The sequence below is a fragment of the Aquarana catesbeiana genome, linkage group LG04 (assembly GCF_042186555.1).
Source record: "Aquarana catesbeiana isolate 2022-GZ linkage group LG04, ASM4218655v1, whole genome shotgun sequence".
In the NCBI taxonomy this organism is placed as follows: domain Eukaryota; kingdom Metazoa; phylum Chordata; class Amphibia; order Anura; family Ranidae; genus Aquarana; species Aquarana catesbeiana.
In genome coordinates this window covers 253,661,586-253,674,490 of record NC_133327.1, presented here as the reverse complement: position 1 = coordinate 253,674,490, position 12,905 = coordinate 253,661,586, and the positions used below count along the sequence as shown (strand labels likewise).

At 42.5% G+C, this 12,905-nt stretch overlaps 1 protein-coding gene and 1 pseudogene across 2 annotated transcripts in view; both read left to right on the top strand.

Moving 5' to 3' along the window:
- Positions 1–12,905, top strand: part of CCDC50 (coiled-coil domain containing 50) — a 148,241-nt gene that overhangs the window by 47,621 nt on the left and 87,715 nt on the right. The gene's annotated exons all lie outside the window — the stretch shown is intronic.
- Positions 3,584–3,703, top strand: LOC141141705 (5S ribosomal RNA; annotated as a pseudogene).

Genomic DNA, 12,905 nt, shown 5'->3' with positions numbered 1-12,905 from the left:
GTCTCACACATGTGGTATCGCCATACTCGGGAGTAATAGCAGAATGTGTTTTGGGGTGTAATTTGTGGTATGCATATGCTGTGTGTGAGAAATAAGCTGCTAATATGACAATTTTGTGAAAAGAAAAAAGGAAAAAAAAAAAATCTTGATTTTGCAAAGAATTGTGGGAAAAAATGACAACTTCAAAACTCACCATGCATCTTTCTAAATACCTTGGAATGTCTTCTTTCCAAAAAGGTGTCATTCGGGGGTATTTGTACTTTTCTGGCATGTTAGGGTCTCAAGAAATGAGACAGGCCGTCAGGTGTGATCAATTTTCAGATATTGGCACCATAGCTTGTGGACTCTATAACTTTCACAAAGACCAAATAATATACACCAATTTTACTTATTTTTACCAAAGATATGTAGCAGTATAAATTTTGGCCAATATTTATGAAGAAAAATTACTAATTTCTAAATATTATAACAGAAACAAAGAAATTCATTTTTTGTAACAGAATTTTCAGTCTTTTTTTTTTTTTTTTTTTTTTTTTTTTTTTCTTTTTATAGGGCAAAAAATAAAAAACCCAACGGTGATTAAATATCACCAAAAGAAAGCTCTATTTTTGTGTGGGGAAAAAAAGGACAAAAATTTAACATGGGTACAGTGTTGTATGACTGACTGAGTAATTGTCATTCAAAATGTGAGAGCAGCGAAAGCTGAAAATTGCTCTGGTTAGAAGGGGTTTAAGTGCCCAGTGATTAAGTGGTTAAAGTAAATGTTGTCATGCATAAGTGTCACCACTGGGGGCTGTATAGAGCACGTACCTTCTCATGCTTTGCTCAGTCACGCTGTGTCACAAAAGCAGCAGACTTTTTTCCTCCGGGTAGCAGGCAGTTGGCAGTTTGGGGGTTTTGCTTCCTCCAGACACCCCCACCTGAGCTGAACTCTTCCCCTCTTCATGAGGCTGAGTATAAGGGAGAACTAAAAATGATCGGTAATGCCGTTTTTTTATTTCACCGCCCCTACATGGCGGCGGCTTCCAGGTCTCCTCCACGCCATTCCTCCCTCACTTAGCCGATCCCGTCGGATCAGAGGCCATGTTTTGCACGGAAAACTACCTTTTTATTTATTCATTTTTTTGAAGGAGGGGGGGGGCGCGATGCGACGGTGGGGGCGAGGCTTAGTGCGGCGTCCCAACGCGGGAGTGTGTTTTTAAAAAAAAAATAAAAAATCCATTTATGCTGGCTGCAAAATTGTCGGAGAGACATAAGAGCAAAGAAAAGCATGAAAGAGGTTTTGGTGATACAGGCATTTCCTATTTGACACATTTACTATTTGCATCAGGCTGAGCATTAATAGCAGCGGCTGTGGCTGTACTACTGCTCAAGCAGTGGATGCAATTTCTTCTGGTAGTACCTCTGCTTTGTGCATCGGGCTATGGTCAGAAAGGGGGGGTTGAAACACCCCAAAAAGGAGCTAAAAGGGTCTCCCTCAAGCTCTGGAAAGCCTACTCATCTCTACAAATGGCATCCTCCCCTGAGAGGGGGTGGTTGGTCAGAGTGGGCATCAGGGCCATGAAATGTCTGCAACTGTTTTTAACACTGCAGCCCCTGTTTATTTTATGATATTTAAAAAAACAAAAAAAAAAAAGTTTAGCGACTTTAATTGCATCCCAGTGTGGGTCAAAATGCGACAGGTTCTCTTCCATTACCCAGGACCCTCAAACTGATGACTAGGGGCAGGAGAAGACTAATTCCCTCGGGACCATGGTGAGGCTGATGACTCCTCTTCTGAGGTGTCAAATGCGGGAGAATCAGCTGTTCCAATCTTAAGATTGATGGTGCAATTCTTGGTGATTGATCGCTCCACCCTTAACTGAGTGTTTGGGTTCACTAAAGCCTCCTCAAGCTATGCAGGCCTTTTCCTGTCCATTCATTGCTGGAAAAGCTTTTTAGTATCTGAGAGGATCACCCAGATAGGATTATTTTTTTTTTTTTTTTTTTTTTTTTTTTTTTTTTCCATCCATCCTAAAAGTTTTCACACTTTATCCTATGGTGGAGGAAATTCACTAAGTAGGGTATACCAGCAATTAACGCTGCTATAGCCTCTGTGAATAAGTTTGACTTGTCTGGCAGACAATGCTCAAATGCTTAGGGATCCAACGGATAAATAGGCGGAGTTCCTATTGAGAGAGAAAAAGAAAACCACTTTTTTTTTTTTTTTTTTTTTTTTTCTCTCTGGCAGATTGAGTGTCTCAGCCTGCGCTGACAGTAATTGCTTAATCATTGAGAGACCAGTTTAAACAGGTGTTCAAGGTTATCCTGCTGAGCAGGCCCAGAGACAGCTTGTTTGCAATAGTTGCTATGAGAGATTCTATCCTTCAGGCCTTTGCGCCCTTCGCTAAGCGCCTTGTAAGAAGCTCCTGGCTAGTCTTCCTTTTTGCGGTGAAACAGCTATTTGGGGATCTCTTTGATAATACATCCAAAGAAATTCTAGTGGAAAGCCATTTAAGAAAATAAGTAAATGTATTTTCGTTTTAAAGCTCCTTCTCCTATGCCAGAGGCATCAGCCTCCAGGCAGTCACGGCGGCTTCCACCGTCAGGTTCAATCGAATAGGGGGAATTCTTCTGCAGTTCTCAAGGATCTGGCAGTGTCGAGACGAATGGGTAACTTCCTCAATAGCTCCAGGGTACAAACTGGAGTTTCAAGAGTTCCCGTCTCCTCGTTTTCTCAGATCAAACGTTTCTAAGGATCCAGAGAAAAAAAAAAGTGATCATGGGGGTCCCCAGGTAAGAACAGAGGTTGAGGTTTGATTCAAACCTCTTTTTTTTTTTTTTTTTTTTTTTTTTTTTTTACTGTGCCAAGTCCGAATGGACATTCTGGATCTTAAAAATCTAAATTCAATTCCTGAATATAACCACTCTTTTTTTTTTTTTTTTTTTTTTTTCGTATAAAGTCAATCCAATTCGGTTGTCTCCATCCTACAAGGAGGAGAACTTATGGCGTCAATCAACATCAAAGATGCATACCTCCATATGCCTATTTCCTCGCTCACTAGTAATATCTACTTTTCAATGTGGAAAATCTTCATTTTCAGTGTGTAGCTCTGCTTTCCAGTTCAGCTACTGCACCTTGAGTGTTTACTAAGGTTCTGGCCCCTCTTCTAGCCAGATTAAGGGCCTAAGGTATAACGATTATGGTTTACCTAGTCGATCTGTTCTTGATAGACCAGTCAGTAGCCTGCTTAGACCAAAGTATGGTCACCACATTCAACTACCTGGAATATCTAGGTTGGATTCTCAACCTAGGAGAAATCTTCTTTAAAATCATGAAGAAGGCTAAAATACTTGGGTTCGATCATAGGTACACCCAGAAAAAGGTATTCTTACCTCAGGCAAAGATCAGCACCATAAAGGAACTGATTTAGGTGGTGGAATTTCTTCTATTCAACTTTGCATGAGGTTGTTGGGAAAGATGGTGGCTTCATTTGACGCCATTCCTTATGCTCAGTTTCATTCGAGACTGCTGCAAAACGGTATCCTATCGGCTTGGAACAAAGGGTTCAAGCTCTATATTCCCAATGTGTCTGACTCCAAAGCCTACGGCCACATTACCCTGATTAGCGCCCAATCTCCTCTGATCTTGGAGGCTAAGCAGGGTCGGGCCTGGTTAGTACCCGGATGAGAGACCACCTTGAAATACCAGGTGCTGTAGACTGGGTGTGCCGGAGCCTCAGTTTATGGTTCATATCCAAAAATCTACTAAGGGGAAAATCCTTCCTTCAGTTACCTGAGAAGTGGTAATAACATATGCCAACCTTTTTTGTTTAGGTTGGGGAACAGTCCTGGAAGAGGCAACTGTCCAAGAGAAGTGGCCCAGATCAGAAATGGCCTTGCCCATTAACATTTTAGAAATTCGGGCAGAGCTCTTGGTCCTGAGGGCCTGAACATTCAGTTTACGGTATTGTCCTGCCAGGATTCAATCCGACAATGTCACAGCAATGGCCCATATTAATCACCAAGGGGGCACATGAAGTTGTGCGGCCCAGGGAAAGGTGAATCATATCCTATCTTGGGCAGAAAACCAATGTACTTTGCCTATCGGCAGTCTTCATTCTAGGAATAGAAAATTGGCAGGCGGACTACTTGAGTCGCCAGCAGTTGTTCCCGGGAGAGTGGTTCCTTCACCCCGATTATCTTCCTGTCAATTTGTCAAAAATGGGGGATCCCAGATATAGATCTGTTTGCGTCCAGGTTCAACAAAGAAATCGACAACTTTGAGTCAAGAACAAAGGATCCGCTAGCATGCGGAACAGATGCCTTGCTATTCTCGTGGAATCGGTTCTTGCTGATTTATGCATTCCCTCCTATTCCCCTCCTATTCTGCCTGTGTCTACGACTTCTTCGCAGGATCAAGCAGGAAGGAAAGTCGTTGATTCTTGTGGCCCTCAGCGAGGCCCAGGAAATCTTGGTATGCAGAGATCGTAAAGATGGCAGTAGGGGACCCATGGACCCTACCCTTACAGCTAGACCTTCTCTTGCAAGGTCTGGTGTTCCATCCTACTTTACAAATGCTAAATTTAACGGTCTGGCTATGGAGACCCACACTCTGAAGAAGCGTGGACTGTCAGGTTCAGTGGTTTCTACCTTGGTTAATACAAGGGAGCCGGCCTCCATAATTATATATTATGGCGTCTGGGAAACCTACGTCTGCTGGTGTGAAACCAGGAGTTGCACCCCAGGAAACAGGTCAAAGGTAGAATCCTTGACTTTTTGCAGATTGGGTGAGAAATAAGGCTGGGCTTGAGTGCTTTCTAAGGACAGGTCTCGGCCTTATCAGTATTATTTCAACGACCGCTTGCTTCGCATTCTTTGGATCGTAACTTTATTCAGGGGGTAACAAGGCTTAATCTCCAGTTAGGTAACCCCTGAACCATTGGGACTTGAATTCAGTTTTGTCTGCATTATAAAACAGCCTTTTTTTTGGGCCAATACAACATATTCCCTTGGTCCTTTTTTGACAGGGAAACTATTTTTTTTTTGTAAAGATCCATATTTTTATTATTCAAGGATAAGATAGTATTGCGTCCTCATCCTAACTTTTTACCGAAGGTATGTTTTATCTAAACCACATATTGTACTACCTTCATTTTTCCAGAACCCTGTTCTATGGAAGAAATATCACTACATTCTGTTGATGTGGTGAGAGCAGTCAGTCTACTTAAGGTGACTGCTCAGATTCATAAAACGGATGTTTTGTTTGTGTTGCCTGAAGGTCGTTCAAGCTTATGGTTTAAAGAGGTAGGTCTACCCTCTCAAATCAAAGCACACTCCTCTAGGGCTGTTAGTGCTTCGTGGGCAGTGCATCACCAAGCCTCCATGGCTCAAATCTGCAAACACGCAACTTGGTCTTCAATCCATACATTTACCAGATTCTATCTGGTGGATGTAAAAAGACATGAGGATGTCGCCTTTGGGCGCAGTGTACTGCAGGCAGCAGTTTAAATCCTCTGATCTCATGGTGCTCTACTTTGGTTGTGTCTCCCTCCCCTCAGTTGGCATTACTCTGGGACATCCCACATAGTAATTACTATGGCTCTGTGTCCCATGATGTACGATTAAAGAAAATAGGATTTTTATAACAACAGCTTACCTGTAAAATCCTTTTCTTTTGAAGTACATCATGGGACACAGAGGTCCAGCCCCTCTTTCTAGTATACACCTGTATTGCTTTGCTACAAAACTGAGATACTCCCAGTAGTGGGAGGGGTTATATAGGGAGGCAACTTCCTGTTTAGGGTGTGCCAGTGTCCAGCACCTGAAAGTGGACTATAACCCACATAGTAATTACTGTGGCTCTGTGTCCCGTGATGTACTTCAAAAGTAAAGGATTTTACAGGTAAGCTGTTATAAAAATCCTATTTTTACCAAACTCATCTTACCTGGGGGGGGGGGGGGGGCTGAAAGTGGGGGGGCCAGATCCTGAAAAGGAGTTCCTAAATGCAAAAAACACATTAACCACTTAAGGACCGAGCCTCTTTCTGAGATTTGTTTACAAGTTAAAGTGGAGGGCACCCAGGACAGGTAAGTCTACTTATTTAAAGTCAGCAGCTACAGTGTTTGTAGCTGCTGACTTTTAAAAAAAAAAAAATTATCCTGGCCGGAATCCTGCTTTAAAAAATGTTTTTTTTTTTGGCTAGAAAATTACTTGGTACCCCCAAACATTATACTTTTTTTTTTTTTTCCAAACACCCTAGAGAATAAAATAGCGGTCGTTGCAATACTTTCTGTCACACCGTATTTGTGTAGCACTTTTTTTGGAAAAAACACTATTTACACTTTTTTTGAATTAAAAAAAATAAGACAACAGTAAAGTTAGCCCAATTAATTTTTATATTGTGAAAGATAATGTTACGCCGAGTAAATCGATATCCAACATGTCACACTTCAAAATTGGAATGGTGTCAAACTTTTACCCTTAAAAATCTCCATAGGCGACGTTTAAAAAACTTTACAGGTTGCATGTTTTGAGTTATGGAGGAGGTCCAGGGATAGAATTTTTGCTCTCGCTCTACCGATTATGGCGATGCCTCACATGTGTGGTTTGAACAGTTTTCATATGCAGGTGCTACTCGTGTATGCGGTCGCTTCTGCACGCGAGTTCGTCTGGATGGGCCGTGTTTCAAAATTTTTTTTTTTTTTTTTTTTCTTATTTTGTATTTTTACACTGTTCTTTAAAAAAAAAAAAAAAAGTGTCACTTTTATTCCTATTACAAAGAATGTAAACATCCCTTAATAGAAAAAAAGCATTCAGGACCTCTTAAATATGAGATCTGGGGTCAAAAAGACCTCAGATCTCATATTTACACTAAAATGCAATAAAAAAAAAGTCATTTTTTAAAAAAATACAAAAAAAAGGCCTTTTTAAATGCTATGGTCGGAAATGACGTTTTGATGTCACTTGCGCCCTGCAATGATATGGAGACGGGTGGCGGCCATCTTCCCCTCACTCGTCTCCATGTCACACAAGGGGAAACATCCAATCGCCTCCGCCGCTGCCGACGGCTCCGGTAAGTGGCGGAGGGCACCAGAGTGCGGCGGGAGGCCCTCTCCCGCTGCCGATTTTAAAAGTGATCTTGCGGTGAATCCACCGCAGAGACCACTTAATTCTGAAAGCGGACCGCCCGCTGAAGAAGAGGATACTGGGGTTATGACATCTAGCTGCTGCCATAATAACGATAATCCTCTTCAAAGTACTGATGTATAACGACGGTGGGAGGTCCGGAAATGGTTAATGTCCGATTTTTGTGTACCAGGAGGTGGGGGAGGAGGAAGAAAATACTAAAGAGGGTGAAAGTCCACTTCAGGTGAACCTGTGTTCATATGCAAGAAAAGAAAAAAATGTTTTTTTTTTTGTAAGCACATGATTAGTTGACTCTAGTGTTCACCATTTGATTTTTTTTGCTAAGCTCTGTAAACATTCACTTTGAACAGCTGCTATTTATTAACCTCTTCCTGATTTGCATAGTGTGTGTATGTCTTTCTCTTTCTTTCTCTTTCTTTTTTATTTCTCTTTCTTTCTCTTTCTTTCTCTTTCTTTCTCTTTCTTTCTCTTTCTTTCTCTTTCTTTCTCTTTCTTTCTCTTTCTTTCTCTTTCTTTCTCTTTCTTTCTTTCTCTTTCTCTTTCTCTTTCTTTCTTTTTCTTTCTCTTTCTTTTTCTTTTTCTTTCTCTTTCTTTTTCTTTCTTTTTCTTTCTCTTTCTTTTTCTTTTTCTTCTCTTTCTTTTTCTTTTTTTCTTTTTCTTTCTCTTTCTCTTTCTCTCTTTCTCGACTGACAACTGTCTCTGACAGCTCTGGGTCACAGCTTCAGATCAGGAGCCAGTGGGACTGCCCTCCGATCACATGACCACAGTGAGAGCCAAACACAACAGTCACATGATCAAAACGACTCTGCCTCCTGGCATTAAAGCCCCAGGAACCAGCGTGAAAGTGTTTGGCCCCTTTCACACGGGGTGGATTTGTTTGATGGACTCTGCTCAGTGGGGATTGCTCCATTGATCCCCCCCCCGCTGAGCAGGCGAATGACAGGTCCGTCTCCCCTCACTGTGCATAGACGGACCTGTCAGGGCCCCACTATCCTTTATGGGGAAACCGGACCGCCTGTCCGTTTTCATCCGATCTGCCAGTTGGATGGAAAATAGGACCACCTATATAGGTCCATCAGGATTTGGCAGACAGGATCGGATAGCGGCGGATGTTAGCGGACATGTCACACCGCTGACTTCTGCCGCTCTATAGAGGTGAATGGAGGGTCTGATCAGGTCCGCCTGAAAGACTGATAGGCGGATCGGACGGACTGTGTGAAAAGAGCCTTTTAATTGGTCAAAATATATTGACTTCTACGTGGGCTAATTATATGCAAGATTGTTTAGCTCTTGTCAGATAGTAGCTGATCTGTGTTGGGTTGCTATTTTTAATTCATGGTGATAGATAAATGCTTGGAATTTTCTGGACAAGGGCCCTGTTTTGTAGTTTGTTTTTCCCAGGGGAGGACTGTTCATTAACTGAATCTGCACAACCGTGAGCAAACTTAGTTTATTCCCTTTGTCAACCCCTTTTGTGTATGTTTTTTGCCTTTCAGTTATTTGAATTGTTTCACAGATTTTCTGCAGTTTTTCCTTCAAAACCATATAGTATGAGGTCAAACCTTAAGAGTTTCAATGTGTTTGCAATCAGACAGGCCCTTGCACTACATGGTTTTGGTAAATCTGAAGGAAAAACCCAGCAGCAAATCTGATGGTGTGTATGGGGCTTTAGGAAGAAAGTTTAATGTAATCTGTATTTCAGTTCCTGTTACAAATGTCTTCTGGGTTGGGAAGAATGCAATAGTGCTTACCAATATAGTTAATATAGAACTAAAATATATTCTCAGATGTGACTATTTTGCATTCATGCTAATTATCCCAAAATACCATATCATGTGATTCACTGGGTTGAAATTTGGCTATTTGTATCTAAAAGGAGTTGTAAAGGCAGAAGGTGTGTGGGTTTTTTTTTTTTTTTTTTTTTTATCTTAAGCATTCTATTTATTAAGATATAAAAAAAAAAAAAAAAAAAAAACCCTTCTTTGTGTAGCAGCATCCCCAGCACTCCCCTAATTACTTACCTGAGCCCCTTCACTCTCCAGCAATGTCTGCGAGTGACTTAGCCGTCCGGAACTCTCCTCCCGATTTGGCTGAGACACAGCAGCAGCACCATTGGCTCCTGTGGCTGTCAGTCATAGTCAGCCAATCAGGGAGAGAGGGGGCAGGGCCGGGGCTCTGTGTCTGAACGGATACATAGTTGTGACTCCCATAGCGGTGCCCCCATAGCAAGCTGCAGGCTGTGGGGGCACTCGATAGGAGGGATGGGCCCGGAGCAGCGAAGAGGGACCCGAGAAAAGGAGGATCCAGGCTGCCCTGTGCAAAACCAACTGCACAGCAGAGGTAAGTATAACTTTAAAAAAAAAAAAAAAAAAAAACAAGACTTTACAATCACTTAAAGGCAAAAGTCCAAAATATTGTTGGATAGAACCTTTGTCATTTTTTTTTATTTGCTGTTTTTCAACTAGTATTTATTACAGATACTTCTATAGCCCCATCAATTGATGCTGCACTTTACATATATACATTCACATCAGTCCCTGTCCTCAAGGAGCTAACAATCTAAGGTCCCTAACTCGCGTTCATACATACACTTACTAGGGCCAATTTAGACAGGAGCCTACCAGCATGTAAATTAAGCAGAAAAGTTAGTGTGGAATGGAGTATAAATTTTATATATATACTAGTTGAGTGACTCAGGGTATTATCCCGATTATGTTTAGTAAAGGGAAGGCAAGGGAGGCTTTGGGACTTTAAATATACCCCTAATGTCACTTATGTATAATTCTACAGAACATATAAGTTAATAAACACAATTTTATTAAATACAGTTTAAAAGCATATAGACACGTTAGATACATCACAAAGGCAAGCAATCTGTGTCTTTCTTCAAATGAGGTCTAAGCGTTTCGCAAATCTACCACTTCTTCAGGACCCGCAAAAGGTTTTTGTATGATCAGAGAGTTTGTTCACAATCCAAAAAAAAACAAATCTACAGAAAAGGGAATAAAAGCAATAAACAAAATAAACTATTACATTTACATATTCCATAGGTACAGTACTGGTTACATTTTACATGGGATGCACAGAATTAATACTTAATAAAGACAATTGTGACTAATGCACATCGTTATAGGAAATCCAACATTTTGGATTCAGGGATTACATGTTTTGCAAACCTTCATTTGGTCAGCTTGGCTAGATTCAGGTATGAATGTCTGATATCTTGAGAGTTGCTGAAGATCACAGTATTTGCCTGAATGCAGCAAAACCGTGCTATGGCCTCATACAAACTGGCTGATTAACTGTGGCCAGTATGTGCGCAGCCAAAACTTCACAGAAGCACTGACACTGGATGCACACTGGCTTTTAATTTTACAAATCTGATAGCTGCCACTGACAGCTACTGCAGACAGACAGACCGGGGAATGCAATATAACCCCAACCAGAATAATCTGACATTTTTAGTTCCCTTTAGAACTACCTGTGCCTAATTCAGGCAAGCATTTATGCCAGTGTTGGTAACATTACCGACACGTGTGGAAAATTCAGGTAGTTCTTACTACCTCCCAATTTTGAAGAAAATCTCTTTTTGGGAAACTGGCAGCGATTTTACAAGCAACTGTGATCTGGTGTACAGAAGTCCACCAGTATGCAGAGCTGGCCATTCCTGTGATAGGAAGCTATCATATATTTGGCAACTTCCTGCATAGGGCTGTATCCCCTGCCTCACTTAGCGTTCATCCAGGAGATTCCCTGGCCAAAGGCTAAATGTAAACAAAGAGCTGAGGTTACAACTGATGTCAATGTCCATATTTATGAAAACACTTGCCACTTGGTGGGCAGTGCCTGATGGGGAACTGATCGGGAGACTAGTTCCTCATCCTGTCCGCTGCACTTTTGATGGTGCCAGTGCACAGCAGTGGGCAAATTCGAAAACTGGTATTGGACTTACTAGCAGCCATGTACAGTATACACCCTCTCCCAAAGTGGAGCAAACCTGATGGGGAACTAGTCTCTCAGTTCCTCATCCAGCTCAGTCCAGCCATAGTATAAAATCCCTTGGCCAAGCACCTGTCGGTGTGATAGCCAGGGTGGGAATGCGTGCACTGAGGAAGGGAGTATCAAGTGTGGGGACTCATTTTCTAGCGCAGACATTGACAGATTCATGTACTTGTTTGTGATAGGTACATGACTTGGGTGTAGGCACCGACCCTATTGGTGCTGCACCCGAAATAAAATTCTAAAGCGTTCCTACAACCCCCTATATACATTTTTTCAAAGAGAGTGTGCAGGCAGTGTTCAGTACTGCTGGCGAACATAGTGATTCAAACGCCATTGTCAGTGTAGCCTTAAAGCGGAGTTCCACTCAAAAGTAGAACTTCCGCTCATGTGTCGTCGCCCCCACCCCCTCCAGTGCCACGTTTGGCACCTTTCGGGGGGAGCGGATACCTATAATTGACAGGTATCCTATCCCCGTGTCTGAGTCCAGGCCGCGGCGCAATACGTCACAGCTCGGCTCCCTCCTCCTTCCCTCGCCGTCGGGCCAGTAAGAGAATGCAACGGTGCCTCGCGCATGCCCAGTAGGTACCCGGCCTGGAGAAGTAATGCTTCACTACCAGATTCCCTTACCGGCAGTGGTGGCGGCAGCACCCATCAGCTCCGGTGCCGGCATCGCTGGACTCCAGGACAGGTAAGTGTCCTATTATTAAAAGTCAGCAGCTGCAGTATGTGTAGCTGCTGGATTTTAATTTTTGCAGGGGTGGGCGGACCTCCTCTTTAAAGTAGAACTAAGTGCACTCCTGTGACCCACAGGAGAAGTAGGGCCAAAAGAGCTTTAACCCTACTTCTCCTTTTAATCTGGGTTCACACCATTGTGAATTGGATGTGGGGATCCAAGTTCACAAATCTTGCAGCGGGTCCAGTGCGTTTAGCAATAAAACGTTGTGCGTCTTTTGGTCCGTTTCAGGTCTGAATTCAGCCCAAAATTACAGCTGAAATCGGACCTGAAACGGTAAACCAGCATGCACTGGACCTCTCCTGTGAGCCGCATGCAGGTCATATGTGAACCGAGCCTGAAAGTAGAAATATAGGCACTTTTTTTTTATTTATTTATTTTTTTTTTTTCCATTTTGCGTAAAGGAGGCTTTAACCCCTGTCAGGTTTTTTTTGCCATGAGCAGAACAGGAAGTGAGAGGAAATCTCTGCAAAGTGAGGGGAATTTTGGTTGTCACCAAAATTAGTGTCCCTCTTCCCTTAAAAAAAAATGAAATGAAAAAAAGTTTTGCCTTTTTGGTTATACTTTAAGCTGACCATAGATGGGTGGATCTAGAAAACCCACCGCTGTCAGAATACACTGATCCAAATTTCGATTTTTCTCAGGAGAAAGTCTTATGGCCGAAATCGAGGCTTTTTAAACAATTACATTGCAAGTCTGTCCTAAGAAAAGGCAGAGTCTACTCTCATTAACACACACTGAAGAAGCCTGGCTTCTAAACCTGATACTTAACCTGTTGCCACCGGTGTAACACGTGTGGTGGTAAAAGGGGGCTTTAACGCCCACACGCTGCACGTGTGCTTCACTGGGGGGGCTGAGGTTTCTGTGCTGAGAGCATGCTCCCAACACATGTTAAGACCGCTCTTGGTCCCCACTAATGATTGATAGCTAGTGGGACTATCTCCCCTCTACTGTGACAGCCAGTCATAGAGATCACATGATCACCAACCCTTCCTGCCTCCTGGGCATTCAGAACTTCAGGGATGCCGGGGCGGGCAGGAA